The sequence below is a fragment of the Belonocnema kinseyi genome, chromosome 2 (genome assembly GCF_010883055.1).
Source record: "Belonocnema kinseyi isolate 2016_QV_RU_SX_M_011 chromosome 2, B_treatae_v1, whole genome shotgun sequence".
NCBI classification, from domain to species: domain Eukaryota; kingdom Metazoa; phylum Arthropoda; class Insecta; order Hymenoptera; family Cynipidae; genus Belonocnema; species Belonocnema kinseyi.
The window spans coordinates 46,389,614-46,413,522 of NC_046658.1; positions in this window are offsets into that span (position 1 = coordinate 46,389,614).

Below are 23,909 nucleotides of genomic sequence, written 5' to 3' on the forward strand. Positions count from 1 at the left end.
TCAGCCCTGAAGATGTGAACTGCAATGTTCACGAAACGTCGGCAAACAATTCGTAGTAGTTTTTTACACGAGTGAAACCCGAAATATCTCTTTTTATCAATTTTTCATGGCTTTCTGAAACGTTATTCTAATTTCATCACAGTACAAAAAAGAATCAATGTTGTTGCAGAGCATTTTTTTCCAACGATCATTTGACTCTCGAGATCATATTGATCTGTCAATTCGGGTCAATTTGATCTCAGTTTATGGTTTATTTGTCAGGCTGAAAAAAAATGGCCGCCAATTTTTAAAGCCGACGTCATAATGACATAAGCTAATAATTGTATCTAACCGCACGCAAGTGACAACTACACTTAAAATATGACATTTTTTAATGTCAGATTTCCTTAATTTTTTTACTTTTCTAGCATACTGCACAATCGAAAACCATAAAAGGCTTGCATATGAGACAAAGTACCTTCGACACGTCAGCCATCTTGGTTTGACTTCATACAGGATCCTGAATCAGATAATTATGAGCGCCAAAGTCGATGATTCATTCCAGCCAATCAAAGTGCTTAGGATTTCCGTATCATTTTGGTTGCATATAAAAATGATATTGATATTGGTATAATTTCCCACATTTTTTTTACTGTGATGTGTTTCTTAGATTAAATTTTGAATACATTCTTTATCCATATCGTAGACATAGTTTATATATTTTTATGGTTGTTTTGTTTGAGCATGCTTCCTAGTGGTCTTAAACACAGTACAAAAAAGTGTTCAAAATGATACCGAAATCTATCATTTTCATATGCAACAAAAATGATACCGAATTCAAGAGCATTTTGATCGACCGGAGTAAATGATAGACTTTTGAGATCATAATGACCTGATTCGCGATCATGTATGAAGTCAAATCAAAATGGCTAACGTTCTTAGAGTATGTTACCTCATGTGCAATCTTTTTATGGTTTCTGATCGTGCAATGTACTTAAAAAGTTAAAAAAGTACCGAAATCGGATACTAGAAAATATCACCCATTAAGTCTAGTCGTCACTTGAATGCAGTTAGATACCATTTTTAGGTTATGTCGTTATGACACCAGCGCCAAGAATTGTCGGCTATTAGATTTAGTCTGACAAATAAACAAAAAAAGAGGGTCAAAAATGATCGAAATAGACTGACCATTATGATCTCGAGAGTCAGATGATCGTTGGAGCAAAATGCTCTGCAACAAAATTGATCCTTTTTCTTTACTGTGAACGAACCTTTAATAGTCCAGTCAACGGAGAACAAATATCACTAAAAAAAAATTCGTAAAAGTAGCATTTTTTTCACAGATACGTCGGCAATGGCTTTATAAAGATATTGTAAAAAGTCCCCAAACATACGTGTACGGCAAAGTTCCGAAATTCTGGAAAGTGTTAAACAATAACATGTTTTTTAAAATTACTCGAGAACTGTTGATTTTAGGTAAAATATGGTGATGTGAAAAAATGTTCATAATTTTATAGTGCACAAAAAAGGTTCTACCTATTGTGGACCTATAATTAACGGCTGCGCTATGAATTTGGATTAGCTGCACAATTCTTTTATTTCTGAACAAATAAAATAAAATCTCAAATATCCTGGAAAAAACGTCGGAAATTCATCAGGCGATTTGTACTGGAGCAAATGCAGGTTCCTGTTAACAAAAAAAAAGACGACTAAGTCATTTGCATGACAAACTATCAGTATAAAATGAGGTCAACTTCAGTGTATAATTTGATATGTTTAAGGGGATGCTTTTGAGATGAAACTTCTTGCAAGTGTTCCTCCATTTTCATACAATACATTTTCCAATTTGTAGGTCAGAATAATAATATTTAGGGCCTATTTTAAAGCTTTAAACAAGTAAATTTCAAAATTTAAGCTATGATATCGGAAGCAGCGGTGATTATGAGTCCTAATGGCAGCAGTGCCTCGAAGCCCCTCGAAATTTTTTTGCTCACTTTTCCCGACAATAGACTTGACCTTCGGGTGGCCGTGACGTCACTGCAATGCAGGTTCTCAATGAGGAAAATTTCAAAAATAAAAATAAAATTATAAAATAAAATTAATGCAATGCACATTAAGCCATCTTTTTATTTGATGAAAAATATATTCTGCTTGATAATTTGAATAAGAGTAATTACAACCATATCCTTAAGAACCAATAAAAAACCATATTTACAAAAATGAATTTTTCATTTTCAAACGCAGTAAATAAGACAATTAACAATAAATATAATATAATTTTGAAATGTCTATAACTCGGATTAATTTGTACTTTATTCCCTAAGCACTAGAAAATTGTGATAGCATTTACTTCACACGTGGAGGTTAAAAAATTTTCATCTTTTTACATTCTCATTTAGGGGTTAAATTTACTATGTCAAGATTCTTTTTGGTAATGTTAACAACATTCTATTGAAGTAGACTGAGAAAATATGGCCGCTCCCGCAAAACACGTTGTTTATTATTGCTTGTGATGAGCATGATTACTCCGGGAACGATTGTCTGCAATTCAAATTCCAAAAGTACAAGTATTAGACTTGCTACAGGTCTGATAGTTCCGGAAAATTAGGGAATGTCAGGGAAAACATGATAGAGTTCGGGCATTTTCGATAAAGTGAAATTATTTGTATTATTATTATTAAAAATCGCAACTATTTAGTTGAAAATTAATCTGTGTTTGTTAAGGATTCAAATTATTTGGTTGAAAATCCTTTTTAATTCGCTGAATTCAACTATTTTTTTAATAAAATGAAATACCTTTTTGATTAAAATATCACGTTTTTCGTTAAAAAATTATCTTCTTTGGTTAATGATTCTATTACATAGTTGAAAGTGAAACTACTTTGTTTAAAATTAATTTATTTGGTTGATGACTGATCATTTTAGCTGATAAACATTTTTTTCCACATTGAATTACTTTCTTGGAGATTAAGATTTCTAGTTGACAATTAATTGTTTTAAGTGGAAATTTAAGTCGTAAATATGTGGTTCAGAATTTATCTTCTTAAGATGAAAATTTAAATATTTGGTTAAAAATTCCTGAATAAGTTTTTTCTAATTTACAATTCATTTCTTTAACTGAAAATGTTACTGTTGCAATTTTGTCTCGGAAATTGATCTTTTTAAATCTAAATTTAATCTTCTTTGTTCAAAAATATACTATTTCGTTGAAAATTTAATTTCATTTAATTAAAAATTCATTTTTTACAGAAAACTTAACTATTCTATTTTTAGTTGAAAATCTATCTGCTTTAGGTGAAAATTCGTTTTTTTGATAGAAGCGTACTCTCAATTGTTGAAAATTGATCTTTTCGATTATAAATTAATTTCTTTGGTAGAAATTTTAATAATTAATCAATTTATTTGAAAATTGACTCGATCTATTCCAGTTTTTGTGCAAAAGTTACCTTATTCTTTGATAAAAGCGTAATATTTTTCGTTAAAAAATTATTTGTTTTGTAGGAAATCCAAGAATTTCATTTATTTAACAAATCATCGTCGAAAAATAAATTTCCACTTAAAACAATCAATTGTCAATTATAAATCTTAATTTTCAACAAAGTAATTAAATTTTGAAAAAATGTTTATCTAGTCTAAAATGTTTAAATAGACATCAACCAAATAAATTAATTTCAAACAAAGTAGTTTCACTTTCAACTATGTAATGGAATTATTAACCATAGAAGATAATTTTTTAACGAAAAACGTGATATTTGATATTTTAATCCAAAAGGATTTTAATTTTATTCAAAAAATAGTTGAATTCAGCGAAATAATTGAGAACCTGCATTGCAGTGACGTCACGGCCACCCGAAGGCCAAGTTTATTGTCGGGAAAAGTGAGCAAAAAAATTTCGAAGGGTTCAATATCATCGAAAGAGGTAACCGTTCTCGCCTCCTCTCCTACTGCTGCCATTAGGACTCATAATCACTGCTGCTTCCGATATCATAGCTTAAATTTTGAAATTTACTTGTTTAAAGCTTTAAAAGAGGCCCTAAATATTATTATTCTGACCTACAAATTGGAAAATGTATTGTATGAAAATGGAGGAACACTTGCAAGAAATTTCATCTCAAAAGCATTCCCTTAAACATATCAAATTGTACACTGAAGTTGACCTCATTTTATACTTATAGTTTGTCATGCAAATGACTCAGTCGTTTTTTTTTTGTTAACAGGAACCTGTATTTGATCCAGTACAAATCGTCTGATATATTTCCGACGTTTTTGCCAGGATATTTAAGATTTTATTTTATTTGTTCAGAAATAAAAGAATTATTGTGCAGCTAATCCAAATTCATAGCGCAGCCGTTGATAATAGGTCCACAATAGATAGAACCTTTTTTGTGCACTATAAAATTATTAATATTTTTTTAGATCGCCATATTCGACATAAAATCAACAGTTCTCGAGTAATTTTAAAAAACATGTTATTGTTTAAAACTTTCCAGAATTTCCAAACTTTGCCGTACACGTATGTTTGGGGACTTTTTACAATATCTTTATTAAGCCATTGCCAACTTATTTATGAAAAAAATGCTACTTTTACGAATTTTTTTCTCAAATCCTTCATTGACTGGACTATAAGGTTCTTCAACAAATTTGGTAATTTAATGGATCTGAGTCATGCCAACTCCTGGAAAACAGATTGGCGGCAAGTCACCTTCGCGGAGAGTCACATTGTGGTCTACCTCAATCCGAAAAATTTCAAATCCACAAAAATTGGCGAAATTGGGCGAAGGCATCGCTATTATAAGTCACAAAAGTAATCTAGTTTACACGCCCACTCTTTTCTAGCGTCTCGTAAGGGTCGGAAGACACCGCTATGATTGGTTACAAAAATAATTTAAAATTTGCTAAAAACTTAACTTGCCACAAGGTGTCTTTCTATTGGTTGGCATGTTCCGGATCTTTGGCACAATTTGCGCGGTGGTCTGAATTCCCATCTTTAACGACTTAGACAGTTTCATCAAATCAAGTCCAGCAATCAGAATTAATTAAACCTTTGCCTAAAAGATTTTTTTATCGACATTCAGAAATTAATATGTAACGTAAAACTAATTAGCGCTTGATCTGAAGCCCGACTCTTATACTATTTTGTTACACGGTTTGATGTTGTTATCGAGGTTTTAATACAAGTTTTAAGTTATAACTTATACTATAAACTTTATTTTGTGATAAAAGGTTCAAGCTGATAACAGAGCGCGCATTGTGTTCAATTTTCTTAACATTCCCCAACCAATTTAGAATTCGCTCTCCAAAGGTAAACTCTCACGACCGGAAGTCGTAAAATCCAGTCATTTTAGCGAGGCGTCATGCACCAATGTGGCCTTTTCTGATCTCTCTCAAACGCGTGCAACGGGCAGCATGCACTTGCTCATTTTCCTGGCAGTAACTCGAAATTGCGCGAGCAACTGCGGCAATTCCGACCTCGTTACCTTCTATAGTGTATCCTTTGGACTCCTTGGGGAGAGAAGAGCAGCATTTCACCTCATAGTGATAAAGCCAGAAATAAAAATAGAGAAAGGTGTAAACAAGAGTGCGAATGGAATATGAGCTTGCCGATGAAAAAATATCGAAAACCCACAGAACACTCTTTTACTGGGAGGAGTTTGCTGTAAAACTCTGCTCAGTAAAGTTCAGTGTTAAACAAACAGTAGTTGCGAAGAGTAATCACGTCGTAGGAAGCGGTCGTTCACGATCAAGAAAATTGCTGCTTCTATGACGCACCGTCAGGTGAAAATTGCCAGGTAGTTCGCGGCTAAGCCAAGCCAAGTGAGGAAGAATCGCGGCCTTCGGTTTTATCGACTCAAATTGGCCGGAAAGTCGATTCCGAGCGTGTGCCGCTTGCAGCATCCTTCTTGAAGAATTCAACCGTTTCCAACTAGGGTGAAAATTGGTGCTAAACTGAGCCTATAATCCTTCAAGCTTTTTCTCAAAATATTACAAAAATCGCTTAGGTATACAAACAATTTATTTTATTGCATGTTTCCTGGAAGAATGTGTACATGTTCAGAAAGGAGAATTTGAGCGGTCACAAAATGTTCTTTGAAAATATTCCAGCCATTTCCAATACGTACTTGTAAAATAAAATTTGTCTTTATTTTCTGAAAGTGCAGTGTTACCTTTTATTACCATGTTAATCATATGGATGACTGACAAAAGTTCCTGGTTTTAGATAATGAGATTTCCGAAATAAGAAACACTTTAAGCCGGCTAAATTTCTTTTTGAAATAAGTGTAACGTTATGGATTTTAGCTTGAATTTTAAATATTATGATTAATTAACTTCGAATTTTAACCTAAGGTAAAAACTTCGTATGATTGGGCGAAAAAGATGTGGGGAATCTTTGAAGTAATTTTTAATATCTTTAACAATATAATATTAAATCACCTTGAATATTATATTTTTCAATTTAATACAAAATATACCTTTGAATCTCAAATATGAAAAAAAATTAAAATAATATTTACTTTTCAGTTTAGATTTGAAGTCTCTGGTAGATTGATCCCAGGTAAAAAACATATATGATTTGTATTCTAATTATATACTAATATTGTACCATTAAGCCATATCCCTTTAGGGGCGAGCGTGACTCATTTCGTGAGAAAGGGAGTAATTTATAGGGGGAGTATAAATTTCTAGAAAATATAGAATTCCCGTGTTGTTTATGTAAATAACACGTTCTTTCCGCAAGACTGCCCCGAACACGTCGCTGATCAATCTCTCTAGCGATCACCCCAGGCGAAGAGCTTCACATGATCATCATGTACAGCACTCTACTCTGGCTCATTAGTGTCCAAGGTCTTCTCTTTCAAGCGTCATTCACTTCACTGACACTCTTCATCATACTTTTCATGTAAACTATTTGTCATTATACTTTTCTGCCCTTGTATACCTCCTTAGCTTCCTTCGCGTACATGAATTTTCTCTTGAGAGATTTTGCATTTCTATGTCTTCTTTTGTTTAATCGAATTAGGGTCTCATCCACACATTCTAACCATTATTTTCTTGGCCTGCCTCTAAGTACGCTTCCATTTACTTTACCTAGATATATTTGGTTCGTCAGTCATTAATCTTTCATTTTCTCAACATGCCCAAAACATCTCAACGAATTTCTTTCATCCCTGTCAAATACTGCCTCATCTATATCACATTCTTTGAGGATGCATATGTTTTATATATTATTCTTTACATTATAGTAGGATTATGCATTATGTAAGGGTAATATTCACAAAACTGTACACCGTTGCGGCTTTTACGCATAAAAAAGTCACAACAGGTTTCAGACTAATATTTTATTGTACTATAACTTTATTCAACTGTTTACAAGGAAATAAGTGTACCTTTCAGAAAATATTTCCACTCTATTGCGTGAAAACTATCGAAAGTGTCAGCTCCGTGATTGTCTTTAATTACAATATTTTGAGCAAATCCTTGAAATATATTTAACTTTTTGTTTGTTTTAGTAGTCAAACGAAATATTAGAGTTGTAAATAAATGGTTAAACTATTTGTAGTTTAATTATAAAAATGTTAAAGTTTTTATTTGCATAGCTTATTTTAAATAAATTATATTTTTCTATTTATAAACGAGACTGATAATTTCTTTACCTGTCACTTATACAGACCTATAACTTTTGTATCATATTGTTAGAATATACTTTTTCAAATTCATAGTTTATAAAGAGATAATAGAGGCAGAATTATTTTTTAAATAAAAAAGTCTATTTAAAAAAAAATACAGTGCTTTATACAAATAGGCAGCTCCATAATACAGTGCGGTCAGTTCCGTAATGTGAAGTTACTGAAAAAGTGTCTATAATACATTTTTTTACAAACTTCTAGTGAAAATAATGCTTTATTTTCGTGAATAATGTTCTTTTAAATTAAAAGAAAACGTACTACGCAAAAAAATGCAATTGAAAATTTTATGATTTTGGCAACAAGAGTGGACAGTTTCCTGAATATTACCCATTTATAAAAGTTTTCCATGAGGACAACTGTGAGAATTCGCCGGGAGCTGGTGCTAATCTGAAAAAATAATTCTTTTTATTGGCATGTGGCTCCAAATATAGAAATATTTACCGTCATTTTAACTTTAACGATTTTTTTGAAACTCCCTATACTCATGTATTTTGACACGTTGATTACGAAAATCGTACTGAAAATTGGTGCCATTTGATTTTCATGGTAAAAACGATAAACCCCCCAATAAAAATCATGGGTTTTCACGTTTATCTCGGGAACTATTGAAAAAAACAATTTTAATAGTTTTTACATGTGTAGTAGACCTAGTAAAAATAAACATTTTTTTCATTCAATCTTTTTGTTCGTGTGAAAGTTATCGACACTGCCATAATAACCTTATCATTTGCGAACGATAAGCCACGTACCCTCACTGTCTTGAGATGTACACCTTCTTCGACGAAAAGGGCCATTTTTAGGACTTGTCTACGAATATGATAAATATTCATAAGGACACAACACGTCCTTGTCTGGCACTTTACAATCTTACATGATATCGAAATACCCAGGCGGGAACTTGAGTAGTCCGCCGGAGTTCACTGCCGGCGCAGAACTACCCTAGTACTGGCCACCATTACAGATAATCGGCAATGTCCCCAGTAAAGACGCACAATTCACTCTGCAATTCTGTAAAAAAATGTTTGAAAAAAAACCTTTTTCAAATAAAATTGTGTAGACAAAATGTTTTAAAGGAACAAATTTTTTATTTGTATGTAATATTCGTTTTAATATCGCAATATCGTTTTAATGTTCGTCCAATATGGCGGATGAAAAAATTTTGTATAATAACAAGGCCAACGCCAACTCAGTCTTTTAAACTCTTCTGTGATCATACGATTTTTTAGCCACGAACTATATAAACCAGATGTAGTTTTAAGGATTTGAGGCATCGCATTCAATCTGATTCTCGTATTTGTTTTACAAAATTAGTTAATAACGCAATAATTTGTTTAAAAAAGTTGTTTAAACAAATTAATTTTGCAGAAGTAATGGCAAATTTGAAATCAGCGATGTCTCAAACCCTTAAAACTATATCTGGTTGATATAATTCGTGGCTAACAAATTTTATGGTCACAGAAGAGTTTAAAAGACCGAGTTGGCGTTGGCCTTACATACTATTTTTTATATGCCATATTGGACTCGCTATGCTATTTTTCAAACAATAATAAGTGTTAGAAAATATAGGTTTTTAAAACGAACATTAAAACGATATTACGATATTAAAACAAACATTACAAACAAATTAAAAAATTTATGTTTGGGTCGCCATTTTGAAATTTAGCGTTTTAGTAGTTCATTTTATGCCAGAAACACTAAAAATATCAAATTGAATAATAATATCGGGTTTCCCATTATCTTTTTCACCTTAAGAATGGTATATCTGGAGGGCATGTAAAAAACCACGTTTTTTGAGATATTTTTGTCCGCCCTTTTGCAAAAAAAAGTCACTCTGAAAAAATTTGAAATGAAAGTACACATGTGAAAGATAATCTGTGTCAAATTTCGTGGAAAAAAACACGTTTACGAGATATTTAGGTGGCCCGATTGGCATCTCAGCAGGACTATTGACATTCATATGTAGACAAAATACTAGCAATCAATTCTTATTAATTGTTCGAATACCTTTTTTTTGTGAAATCCTCTCAGCAGTATCCAAAAACGCATGAATATTTTGCCGTTTAAACAAGAAAAGTAGTGGGAAGTAAGTTCTATTGCATAATCGCACAACGCATGCTACGCAGTTTCAGTAGCCACCAATCCTCTTTAAAATAGGTCGGGCGGATCTACTTAAATATTACTCAATCAAATTATTGTCATTAAAAAAAATTTTGAAAAACTTTACATATTTTCAAAACATTAGGAAACATCGTGTATACATTATTTATTTCCTTTTAATATTGTTAAATATGAAGATCGAAATAAGAGAAATGTTTAAATGACTCGAAAGTGATCTGAAAAAAAAATTAAAATTAATATTATAGATTGAAAAATTATGTAAGGATTCGAGCACATAGCTGATCTGATGATAAGTTAGTCAATTTTGTAATGGTATGTAATTTTTTATTGAACTCTGATCTACTTTTTCTCCAAATGGAATTTTTCGTACCCGTTTTATTTATGCTGGCATAAAGCAAAGGGATATATCAGAAGCATTCTTTTTTATACTTCTAAAAATTCAAAGATTCTTACGAAAAGGTGCTCTCATATATAATATTCGCGAAACTGTTGATAAATATAAATGCAGTTTCACAACTAGACATACGAAAAATTCACATATCTTTTCGTTTCGAAACAATCACACTCTATCTCTATCTATTCAATACTTTTTCTTCTCCTTTGTTTTCTCTGTCGAATCGTAAAGCCTATTGGCAGTTGCGACCGCATCACCAATTTAGAAGAAATTGTAATTTGAATTAAGCATTAACAAGAAATCTTATGGTAAATAATTAGTTTTAAACCGTAGTATAACATTTCTGAATAAAATTAATTGATATTCACTGATCTTGTTCGTGAACATGGTTTTAATAATTTCGCGATGTATATTCGTGTGTCAGATGGCGCTGTTGTCAAACTGATAGCATGAAAAAATCCAATCGTTCCGATCGGCTTTAATAGGCATCGGAGACTTACTCCTGCTCGAGTGAACTATCGTAACTGCGTTAAGACGCATCGTGATGCAGTTACACAGTTAGGCCGTTAGGACACAGCGCCTTACCGCAACGTTTATTGTTTTGTCACGCATGAGTGAGCACTGCACATTCCCATGCAGCTCCTCTCTCCCATACCTGACGCGCAGCCTCAATTTTTGGAAACATTAAATGGAGGATCAATAAATCCAGGTTAAAATGTATTTTACTTACGGAACCTAATAAGCTGACAGCTTTGTAATTATTGCAGTTTCTTCTATCTCTCTTTCTTTTATATACTGGGACGATAATCGCCTTCTTCTAGTCATTAGTCTGGGATCCAAGAGCACTTGAGCATCCATTTTAGGTCCTGATGATTTGATGATTGATTCTTGTGCAGAATGTTCTCCTGATTCTGAAAATATCGGGTGCACATAGCGGATTCCGGGTCGTATTGTTGATATTTTACATGTTATGTATTTAGATAAAAAATGCCATATATTTGAAAATTATTAAAATTTTGAAAATATTTTTCCATATTTATTTAAAGAAGTGTGATATGCACAAAATTTGTTCATAGTGTATGTTGATTTAATTCATATTTTTCGAGAAAAACAATAAAATAGTGTTTTAATAAAAAACGATTTCTACAGTACATCTTTTATCATTTAATCATTTTTTTCTGGAATCGTACAGAACTAACTAAGAAAATACAGTTGGGTTTGAAATTTTTTTAATTAGACGATTAGTTTAGTTTTGACAAAATTCTAAATAAATACAAAGTTTTCACGTATGAGTACGAGTGGTAGTAAGAGCATTGAATGGACAGGCAGCGAGGGGGGCCTCGGAGGCTGCAGGTTTTCAATCTGAACCGCAACCTCACACACAAGCACACACTCGCACACATCCTACTTGATAGAATTTTGTAAACCAATAGCCTAATTAAAAAAATTTCAAAACAAATTATCTTTGCCTCAGCTAGTTCTATATGATTCTAGAAAAAAATTGTGAAATGATAAAAAATGTACTGTAGAAATGGCTTTTCATTAAAAAGCTATTTTATTGTTTTTCTCGAAAACTATTAATTAAATCAACATACACTATGAACAAAATTTGTGCATATCACACTTCTTTAAATGAATATGGAAAAATATTTACAAAACTTTAATAATTTTCAGAGATATGAAATTTTTTATCTAAACACATAAAATGTCAAATAACAACAAAACGACCCGGAATTCGCTATGTGCACCCGATATATACGAAATCAGTAGAACATTATGGACAAGAATCAATCATCAAATCATCAGGACCTAAAATGGATGCTCACTCTACTCAGACTACATCTCAGACTACATCTAGAAATCTTCTTATCTCGATACATGAATTTATTAACCCGCATAATCTATGAGGTATATATTCAGAACTATTTAGGCATTTCAACGTAAATGCCATCCATACCAGCAGCCTTATCATCCTTAAGTTCTTAATTATTATATCCTCAACCTCAGAGGTTGGACCAGAGAGGGTGTACCATATACCTTCAACAAAAATTAGTCTTGGTAGTGTGAATGGTACAGCATAAAGAATTTTGGTACAGTAAAAATAGCGTTTTATTGAGGTCTACATGTTTTAAAATGATTACAAATATGGAATTAAGTATTATAAAGTCTACATTTAAATTTGAAACGTTTTATATTGAACCAGTCAATATTAGGATTCTTAAAACTGTAACATTTTCAAACTGAAGTTTGAAAACACAGTGAAGATCTTCAATACCCCTCTCTTCTATAGCCTTTCCGAGAATTGACACCACGCCGCATGTAGGTGTAACAGGTGTTGCGCGGGTTGCACGGGATCTGCAGCTGTCACTGCGGCGAGCAGTCAGGCGGGAAAAAACGAAAGCCGGGCAGGCTGTAATAAGTTAATTGCCACCCACCGTCAGTCCTAAAATCGGGGCTATAGAAAAGTTTCGCTGTATAATAAATGAAAATGACGCACATGTAAATTGCATGATCATTTTTGCACTTCATTTTGGTCCCTAGTTCAGGAAAGCGATTTTTCACCAAGCTCGCAAAAAAATGATAAAAATATACAATTTATGCAAATTTATTTTTACAAAATTTCAATTATTTTTTTATAAAAATAAAAATAGAATTTGTTCTTAATGTTATGCGCACCTCAATATTTTTTATGTGTACCCAAAATGTCACTTATTATCAACAGTATGTTTTAAAATCTTTGTGGAAAATGTCTTTTGACAAAATACGTTTTTTACAGTTTTAACTACTTTATAAAAAAATAAAAGGAAACAAAAGTACAGAAATTGTCAACATGAGAAATAGTAGGGGGAAAATGGTATATGATGCAGACGGAATACTAGAGGCATTCCGCGACTATTTTAGGAGACAATTCGGAGATGAAGCTACAGGACACCACAATTGTGATGTTGAACACGATGCGATGGAAAAATCAATTGAAAAAGTCTGTGTCACTGAGGTTAGGGATATAATTAAGATCTTGAAAACCGGTAAGGCTGCCAGGGTAGACGGTATTAACGCTGAAATGCTTAAACACGGTGGCGCGTGCATACCACATAGACTGTGCGAATTGATAAATTTATGTTTCGACATGGGGGACGTCCCCGACGATTGAAAAAAGCAATTATCTTACCAATATACAAAAGAAAGGGAGATAAAAGCGAGTGCAATAATTACAGAAGGATTAGCTTATTAAGCACCGTAAGTAAAATATATTCAAAAATACTTATTCGTAGGGTAATAAAAATAACAGAAGCAAAGATTTGGGAAGGCCATGTACGGATCAAATATTTAGCTTAAGAGAAATAACAGAAAAAAGTTTGAGAATAGGAAAAAAAGTTTTCTGTGCATTTGTTGACCTAGAAAAAGCTTTTGACAAGGTAGATAGAAGTAAACTTTGGGAAGTCCTGAAAAAGCATGGAGTTAATGGATGGATCCTACAAGCTATAAAAAGAATATATACAGGTAGCAAAGCGAGTTTAAGAGTTGATGGGAAACTTAGTGACTGTTTCGATATTATTCAAGGAGTTAGACAAGGATGCGTTATGTCTTCATGGTTATTTATATTATTTATGGACAAGTGTTTAAGAATGGCTCTCTTCGACCAAGAGGGTGTGGATCTCGAAACAGTAAGGGTACGTGGGTTAGCGTTCGCAGATGATAAGGTTGTTACAGCAGAGTCTATCGAAGACTTACAAAGAATGTTGAATAAACTAGATGTAATAATGAAGAGCGTGGGCCTCCAATTTAACGCAAATAAAACTAAAACTATGGTGTTCGAAGGAAAGAGTGAGAAAACACTATGCAATATTTTATTAAATTATGAGAAAATTGAACAAGCTGATAAGTTCGTATACCTTGGTAGCTTATTTACTAGAGACGGGAAGATAGATGAGGAATTAGGTAGACGAATAAATGAAGGTAAGAAGGTTATTGGTAGAGCAGGTCCCCTTATCAGAAGTAAAAATATATCAAATAAAGCTAAAATGGCAATACATAATTCTATATTTGTACCGACTGTACTATACGGTAGCGAGACATGGACTTATCAAGAAAAAGATAAGAGTAAAATTAACGCAATTGATATGGGATTTATGCGCATGATATGCGGGAAAACCCTGATGGACAAAGTAAGTAACGAGATAATTCTAAAAGAATGTGGTGCAGAATAGACGCTAGTAGACACATGGGAAAGAAATCGGTTAAGATGGTTCGGACATGTTGAGAGAATGCCAAATGAACGACTAACGAAACAAGTGTATCAAGGTAATGTAAATGGCACCGTGCCCAGAGGTAGACCGCGGAAAGAATGGTTTGAATGTGTGAATGAGACCCTAGTTGGAAGAGACATAAGAAGTCACAGAAACAAGAGAGCCTGCATGAAAAAATGCATGGACATAAAAGAAGCTAGAGAAGTATGCCAGGACAGCAAAGTATGGCGATAAATAGTTAATAAAAGAGTGTCAGTAGAGTGAATGACGCCTGAAACAAAAGACCTTGGCTACTAATGGACCCAAGTGGGGAACCTTACATAACGACTTCGTGAGGTTCTTCGCTTGGGGTGATTGCTAGAGAGATTGATCAGCAACCTGGGTCGGAGCAGTGTTGCGGAACGAACGTGTTATTTACTAAAATAGCACGAGAATTCTGGATCAATCTGAAAAATCTCTATCCCTTCTACACACTACTTCTTTCCCCTACCGAATGAGTCACGCCTACCCCGAAAGGGAAATGACTTAATGGTGTAATAATAATAATAATAATAAGGCGGAGAGACAAGTTATGTTGTCAGTCCCACCCGACTTCAGTCAATATAGAGGAAGCATAGGGACAGGAAAAGAACCGCAGAGAATAATGGTTGATTTGTTTTGTGTCTACTGAAGAGGACACCAGCTTTTAGTACTGTAGTATTATATGAAAAAATATGTAACTTTCTCCAAAGTTTCACCCAGTTTCACCCAAGTTTCACACCAGGCGTAAATTCTGTAACCTTTCCCTGTGTAGGAATCCAATCATGTGCTGTTCGGGGAAACTGCCCGGGATCCGGCTAAAAACGTCACTTTAAACTGTTCGGATCCCGGTTAACAAATGTTGCTTCAAGCGAGAAATTAGTAACTTGTTTTTTCTTCTAAGGCTCATTGTAAAGAATTACAGTGAACTATAAAAGTCAAATCAAACTAACCAATTCTGGAGAGGAAATTAGAGTCGAATTTCAGTCGAATTTTAGGTTAGGAAGGAAGAAACGAAAAAATGTATTCACAACCCTACTGCAAATACCTAAATAGGTGCCTGCAAAGGTCACTTATAGGATTCTATATGAGGATCCTTTAAGTGACCTATATAGGATCCTATATAGGGTTACGTATATAGGTCAGTATACAGAGCAAAAAAGTACTTAATTTAAGTCGAAAATTCGGATTTTTTTAAGGTGTCACAAAAAGAAGCATAGGCAATATGAAATTAAGAATTAAATCTGAACATTAAATGAAGGGAATTAGATTCCTGAAATTCAGTTTGGTATTATTTGAAATTCAGGGAGGCATGACCTAAAATTCAGGTATGCGTGCTCTTCAATTAAGAATATATGTATAGTAAAAGCTAGTGTGATATTAAGTTAATACACTATCCTAACTAAAATTAAGAGTAATATTCTAACTAAAAACCAGGTATTTCTCACGCCTTCTGACACTCCTAAGCTGTTCTTACATAATAGATATTCGTTTTAGAAAATATACAGGTTGGTTTCAAACTTGTAAGAAAATACAGAAAAGTAGGAAAACGGAAAAAACGTTATATTGGGGGCAAGTGCGGTCTAAAACCTTCAGAAAATTGCGTTTTGTAATGTATTGAAAGGACGTTTACGTTCCGAAGTAAAAAGTTATGCAATAATTTAATAATTTTGATGGGTTTAATAATCTAAATATTGGCTGACAACTGGAACTGAACTTTCTGCAGCACTTTTTTAAATCCGTGAGACTAAAACTCCACGAATTATGGAAACATAGTATCAAAGCCGATACTGACCAATCCGACGTGGAGTATTGGTGTAGGATCCGGCTAGAATAAATGGCCACGAGCTTTATAGTAGCGCAAGCGTTCTGTAACGTCATGCAAGGCAATACGAACCTGAAATTCAGGAAGGTATATTCCTTTATTTTAGATGACAGAAGCCTTACAGTCTATTTCAGGTTACCTTCAGCTTACTTTCAGAACTGAATATTGAAATTTAGGAGCATACTTTACATTTTATTCCAGTAGAAAAATGCTGCTTTCTTGTTTAAGATAAGTTAGTGCTTTATTCAAGATAGTTTGCACACTTAAATTCAGGTACTTCCTTAATTCAAGTCAAATCTGAAATTAAGTCGAATATAATTTTAAGTATTTATTTTTACTGTATAGGTGCCTCCTATAGGAAATGAAACAGCTTCCTGCATAGGATCCTTTATAGAATCCTGAATGATTCTATGGTAAGAGTATGGGTTCCTTCTTCTTACGTTAAAATCCATATGAGAACCTCTAAAGGTTCCTACTACTAGGCAATCACATAGTCAAAAATAACTACTGCGCAGCTGTATCTGCTATAGGAAACTACTGCGCAACACTTCCGGTTCATCATCTGTCCTATATAGGTCACTAATAGGATTCTATATAGTATCCTATGCAGGAAGCTGTTTCATTTCCTATAGGTGGCTCCTATACTGACCTACTATCGGCGAGAAAATTCGACTCCTCTGGCTTTCACGTTGAAAAAGTAAGTGAAGAAAAAATGGTAGGTAAATGAGAGACATCATTCTGATGAAAATTAAGGAAATTTGATAGCTTTTAGAAACAGTGAACTTTGAAGTATAATTTTGTATTGAAAAAAAATCTGCCCGCTACGATGTTGTATTTATCTCGTGCTTCGCGCTCGATTATGTATTTACCTCGCGCTACGCGCTCGGTCTTTATATTTTCGCACATTCTTGCGCAAACATTTTAAAATTAAGACTCAAAACATCCACCACTGGAATTTTGTGATTGTGAATTCTCTTTCGTTAAAAAAGCTTAGCTCGAGAGTTTGAGTGCACGTATGGTACGCGACTGTGGGCAATCGCACTCCGCGCTTAGTCTTTGCATTTCATCCGCATTCGGGCACAGACCTTTTAAAATCAAAGGTGAGCGGACCAACAACTGTAATTTTGTGATTTTGAACACTTTTTTATTAAAGCTCTTTTGGCATTAACGAACACATTCTCATCGCGTATCTCGTGCTTCGCACTCGATTTTCTCCAACCTGTCAACTTTTGTACATTATACAAAACACTTTTATATCAATTATAATACATTTTTTATGTAACTCTGCCAGGGATTGCTTATTAAAAAATTGCAAAATAAAAAGCAAATTTTATTTATCATGATTATTTTTGTATTTGTTCCTTATTTTGTTTCAAATTGTATTCTAAGCTGCTATGAAACATGTACCATTTCAATAAATGTATATCATTACAATTCATAATATGCATAAAAATTGAATCATATTAATTCTTATTTCCTTGTTATTATTTTTTGTTTTGTTTTTAATGTTGTTTTTCATGATTCAATAAAAACTACTGCGCATCTGAATAGGGTGTTTAATTTTCAATCTTATGATTTACGATTAAAAGAAAATCTACTCGTCCTATCGAAACATAATTAATAATAAATTGATAGATCTTTTTAGGCGAACAACTTTTGTCTTATTTTTTCTCGTAGCTTATATCGAAAAGTGATTCATTTTCAATTTATAGTTCTTTCCAGGGTGCGCAATTTGAGCTTTTTGATTTTTTTTCGTATATTGCATAGTTTGACCAAAAAATGGAATTTTTGGACTTTTCATTATTTTTGGTACGATCAAATTTGGAGTGTTCAACTTCTCGACCAAATGAAAAAAGTTGTTATCATAGTCCTGTATGGCTTTCAAAAAGCAAAGTTTTTCTTCTCTTGATTTTTTATATCCTGCGTTTTTAGGCTTAAAATGTTCATTTTACTTTGTTTTCTTGGATTTTGAAAATGCTCTAACTCTTATAATTTTCTTTTTATAAAAAAAGTCAGAACGATAAATTGTTTAAGTTTTGAAGTACTATGAACAACCGCGCATAGAATTTTTACAGTTTGAAAAAATGCGTTTTCAAAAATATTTTGTAAGATCAAATTTTGAATTTTCAACTTTTTGAACGAATTGAAAAAGTTGTTATCATAATCTTGTACGGCTTTCAAAAAGCAACGTTTTTCTTCTCCAGACTTTTTTTCGTATCCTTTGTTGTTTGGCTTAAATTGTTCATTTTAGTTTGTCTTTCTGGATTTTGAAAATCCTATAACAGGGAAAGGGTTAGAAGGCCAGAGGGAGGTTCGGAGGCACAAATTGAGTAGGTCGGGCTGAGGAAAACCGAGGACGATCCTCTGAAAAAATGGCACCATGCTGGTTTCTGGCATTATCTTTATTAGAACTGAAGATAGTTTAGTCGCATATTTATTCACAAAACCGAACAATTATTTATATTTTGCAAATTTTTCGACGGCAATCTGTTCAGAAATGTTCAAAGTACCACCATGAATTTTTTCAGATTTTCCTATTATTTTTTCAATGAATAACTATTTTTCAAAGTTTACTGTTTTTAAAAGCTATCAAATTTCCTTACTTTTCATCAGATTTTCAGATCCTTATAGAGAATCCTATTAGTGACCTATATAGGTATTTGCAATAGGGAAGAGTATAGTTTAATTGCAAATATTAATGATTAATATAGTGAAGGTATTTTTCGTTTTTTTCATTATCTCAATTTAAATACTGCCGGCATGTTTCGAATCGGATCCGAGTCTTTTTTAAGGCGAGATCTTATATTTAATTATAAGAAATTAAAAAGAACATTTTTTCCTTTCGTAGTAGATTGTATAGGCTTTAAAGCTTTTATTTTAAGATGTATTTTATATAATAATTCTCCACGATTTATCTGCTACGAGACAAACACTTTTTAAAATGCTAAACTTTAAGGTTATGGTGCTCCAATTTTAAAATCTTGACAACTACATAAATCTACAACGAAAAGGAAAAATGTTCTTTCTTATTTCCTTCAATCAGCCTCATGCATCGCCCCCACTTTTCTGTTTTCTTACGATCCGCAGGGGAATTGTCGGTTAAACTAATCCAACCGATGGCGCCACAAAAAGTAGGTCTGTCTTTTTCATTGAATTTCATTAAGAAAAAGCAAAAATAATTAAAAACTTGATGCAGTTTACAAATAAACAACAAAAAAATAGATGAAAAAATAATTCTAACTATTACTAATTATTTAAAAAAAGAAAAAGTCATAAAAATATGTAGTTTAATATGAATAAAATTTAATTTTAAGATACACTTTGAAAGCAGTTCGAACTTTATATTTTTGTGATTTATTTTGCTCATATTATTGATTTTATTATTTCTTAAAGTTAAAAAAATTATTTTTTGTTAAAATTATTAATGTAGCTAATGAAAAAATTAATAATATTAAAGACCTCAATGACAAAAATATTTAAAACATATACATGATCAGAAGAATTAATAAAAAAATATGTGTCGTATATTGTATATTGAGGAAATAATTTGGTAAAAAGTCAATGAAAAGACTAATAAATGAGAAAGTGGATTTAATATTATTTAATATAATGTATATATTTATTTAAATTGAACCGAATATCATATATACATTATACAGTGCAATCATTTATTTGTTGCTTTTTGTCTTCTATATTTGTTTATTAATAATTTTTCAACTCAAAGCATGGAAAAACTGAAATTGTGTACATAACAATTTTTTACGCTTTGATAACTGATCAGGAAAGCTTTATATTGTCTTAAATTAATGTTTAGGGAATCATAAAATACAAATAATTTGTTTATCATTCCATTTATTTGTTGCAAAGAAATTTGATAAACAAATTAATAAATAGCCTTATTATCGGTAAAATTTTTTGGTGCTAAAAGTGCTTCACATTAATGAAGGAATGACATTTAATAACAAAAATAATTTAAAAGTTTACAATAACTATTGTTATAAAAAATTCTTCGTTGCAAAGTATTATAATTTGCGATTTTTCAAATTATTATTTCCTTCAAGTGCCAGGAAGAATTCAGGTATTCCCTAAGACAATAAATATTTAATAATATTTGATAAAATATAACAATTTAAATTTTTTTAAATACATTAGATAAAAAAATCCATAATTTTGATCCTTTCGAATAATATTTTTGTTTACACTAGAAATATTTTAAGCTGTTGGGCGAATAACTGCTAGTCACAAAAATATTTGAGAGGTTAACAATAACCATTGTTATAAATAATTCTCGTTTCAAAATATTTAAATGTAAGGTTTTATCAAAATTTTTATTTTCTTTAATCACTACAATGGCTACGGATATTCCTAAACAATGTGTCTTTGATCATATTTAGTGGAATATAACAACTTACATGTTTATGTACAATTTACATAAAAAATGTCCCAATGTTGGCAGATTCATTTGGAAAAAGTCGGGTTTTCAATCGTAATAGATTGGAAATGAATCATAACACTGCATGCTAAGAATCACTCAATACAAAATCTTTTGACGATAACCCACCGACTTGGCCATCAAAGAAAATTTAAATTTGAGAAAACCTTAAGTTTAAATATGTTGTCACAAGAATTGCTAATAACAGTGGTTATTGTTAAAACTTTTAATATTTCTGTGACTAGCAGTCATTCGTCCAATATCTTAAAACATTTCCAGTGCAAAAAAATTTTTCTATGCGAAAGGGCAAACATTTTAAATTTGTTTATTTAATTTGTTTACAAAAATTTTAATTGTTATATTTTATCAAATATTATTAAATATTTATTATTTTAAGAAATACCTGAAGTCGTTCTGGCTATTGAAGGAAATTATAATTTGAAATTATTTTGGTTATTAAATGTCATTTCTGCATTAATGGGAAGCACTTTTAGCAAAAAAAAATTTTTCACCGATAATAAGACATTGTTCATACTTTGACTGGAAAAATTATTAATAAAAAAATAGAGGACACAAAATTTCGGAGATTCAAGATCTATAAAATTGAATGATCTTTAATTTAAAACAGAAAAATTCAAAATCGCAAGAAAATTGAAGGCTTTGGACATTTTTGAATGAAAAAAGTGCATTTCCTCCAACTGTGCGTTATGAGTACAGTAAGTTTGTTTATCTATTTTAATAGCTCATTGTCTGTTTCTTTTAGAAATATGGTTTGCGATAATATAATTAACTATTTAATTCAATAGCTCCTCTAAATTAAAAATTGAAAATAAAATTATTAGGGGCTGAATGCAGCGAGAAAAAAGCTTTCAAGATTAAGCAACAAATAAATGACTGAACTTTATAAATGTATGTATGATGTTTGGTTCAATTTAAATAAATATATACGTTATATAAAATAATATTAAATCTATTTTCTCATTTATCATTCGTGCCATTGACTTGTTACCAAATGATTCCCTCAAATTATTTGATTTGAAACTTGATTCCCTCAAACATTTTAATTACAATTACCACTATTTTTTAACGATGTTTCCTTCAAAACTTCACATTATTAAGATTTTAAAGGTACAAAGATGCTTTACTTTGCAACTTAAGTTGTAGTCTTATATATTCTAATTATTAATATATTTATATTGGATATAAGTAATATATTTTTTATTCATTCTTCTGATAATGTATGTTTTACATATTTTTGTCATTGAGGTCTTAAATATTATTAATTTTTTCATTAGCTACATTAATAATTTTAACAATAAATAATTTTGTTTAACTAGAACACGTAATAAAATCAAAATATCAGAAAAATAAACCATAGAAATATGAAGTTCGAACTGCTTTCAAAATGTGTCTCAAAATTAAATTTTATTCATATTAAACTACATATCTTTATGACCTTTTCTTTTTTGAAATAATTAGTAATAGTTACTCTTTTTTCTTCATATATTATTTTTTGTTTGTTTGGAAACAGCATCAAGTTTTTAATTATTTTTGGTTTTTCTCAATGTAATTCAATGAAAAAGACAGACCTACTTTTTGTGGTTTTTATATTTAATTAAGGGAAATTAAAAAGAACATTTTTTTCTTTTCGTTGTAGATTGTATAGGCTTTTAACACTTTTATTTCAAGATGTAGCTTATATAATAATTCAGTAGGATTTATCTGCTACGAGACAAACTTTTTTCAAACTGCTTAACTTTAAGGTTATGGTCCTCCAATTTTAAAATCTTGACAACTATATACAATCTGCAACGAAAAGGATTAAATGTTCTTTCTAATTTCCTTTAATTAAATATAAGAACTCGCCTTGAAAAAGACTCAGATCCGAGTCGAAACATGGCGGCATTATTTAAATAAGAAACATAAAAAACAGGAAAAGACCTTCACTAGATTAATCATTCTAAGTACCGGAAAAAATTCAAAACATTAAAATAATAATGATGCGCGAACTAATTGGGGGTTTCAAACTGATTACTGAAATAAGGTTGATTTTAATTACGGACTTCGAATAAATGATGTGACGTGAGTGTACTCTACATCCTCGTTACAGTTACGAAACTGAACATTACTGTGTGTCTACGCAGTCCCCAGGCGCAGAAGGCGCCATGCATGGCGGTAAATTTGAAAGTGTACAGACTAAACGTAAACAGTGCCTGAAAATAAAGAAAAATGTAATATTTCTGCTGTCGCACAAAGCAGGATCAATAACAGTTCTATTCAATAAGTTAAAACATTCTAAAATGTAAATTTTTTTAAAGAATTTAAAACAGCTCATTTCTCTTTCACTGATCTAATAAACCTTTAAACTATACTTTTAAAATAGTAATTCATTTAGTATCCATAACTACGCCTTTGATAATGTCGGCCCCCGACCATGAGATGTAAACAGGGTTGCCCAGACAGTAACCAGCCAGCTCTAGACCCGGTGATTCGAGAAAAATGTAGCCCAGCCTGCTCCTGACCGGTTCCTTTCAATGAAACGCAACCAGGGGTGGCTCGGCCTACTACGCCATGTGCCGCTCAATACTTTTACGACCTGTCCGGTAGCCTAAAGAATAAGTGTTAAAAAATGTTATGCAGCTTGGTCAAAAACTGCGAATGTGCTACCTCATATGTTCCAAATCTCCAGTTGACCCCAAAACGCCAGACAGTTACGGCCTGGCTGAGAGCTCAAAGAATATGTGTAAAAAATTTGGTGCCGATTGTCAAAAACTGTGGATTTTCATAAGCATCATACGCTTTAAACCACTTGATTTTATATAGTTCAAAACCCGTGCCCCCCCCCCCCCCCCCCCCCCCCCCCCCCCCCCCCCCCCGCTCCATGATCCCCCAATATTCTTAAGACCTGCTCGGGAGCCCAAAGAATATGAGTGAAAAATTGGATGTTGCTGGGTCAAAAACATCAGCCCCCCCACTCCTTCATATGCCACGCCATTTTCTTACGACCTGCCTTTTGGAGCCTAAAGAATATGTGTGCCTAATTTGGTGACGATTGCTCAGAAGCTGTGGATTTGCATAAGCATTATCCGTTTTAGGCCACTTGATGTGATATATATATATATATATATATATATAGCTATTATCAATTAGCGATTCGGGTTGCGGTAGGAACCATCCCCAGCGCCAAATCTATACACGTGTATAAATTTTC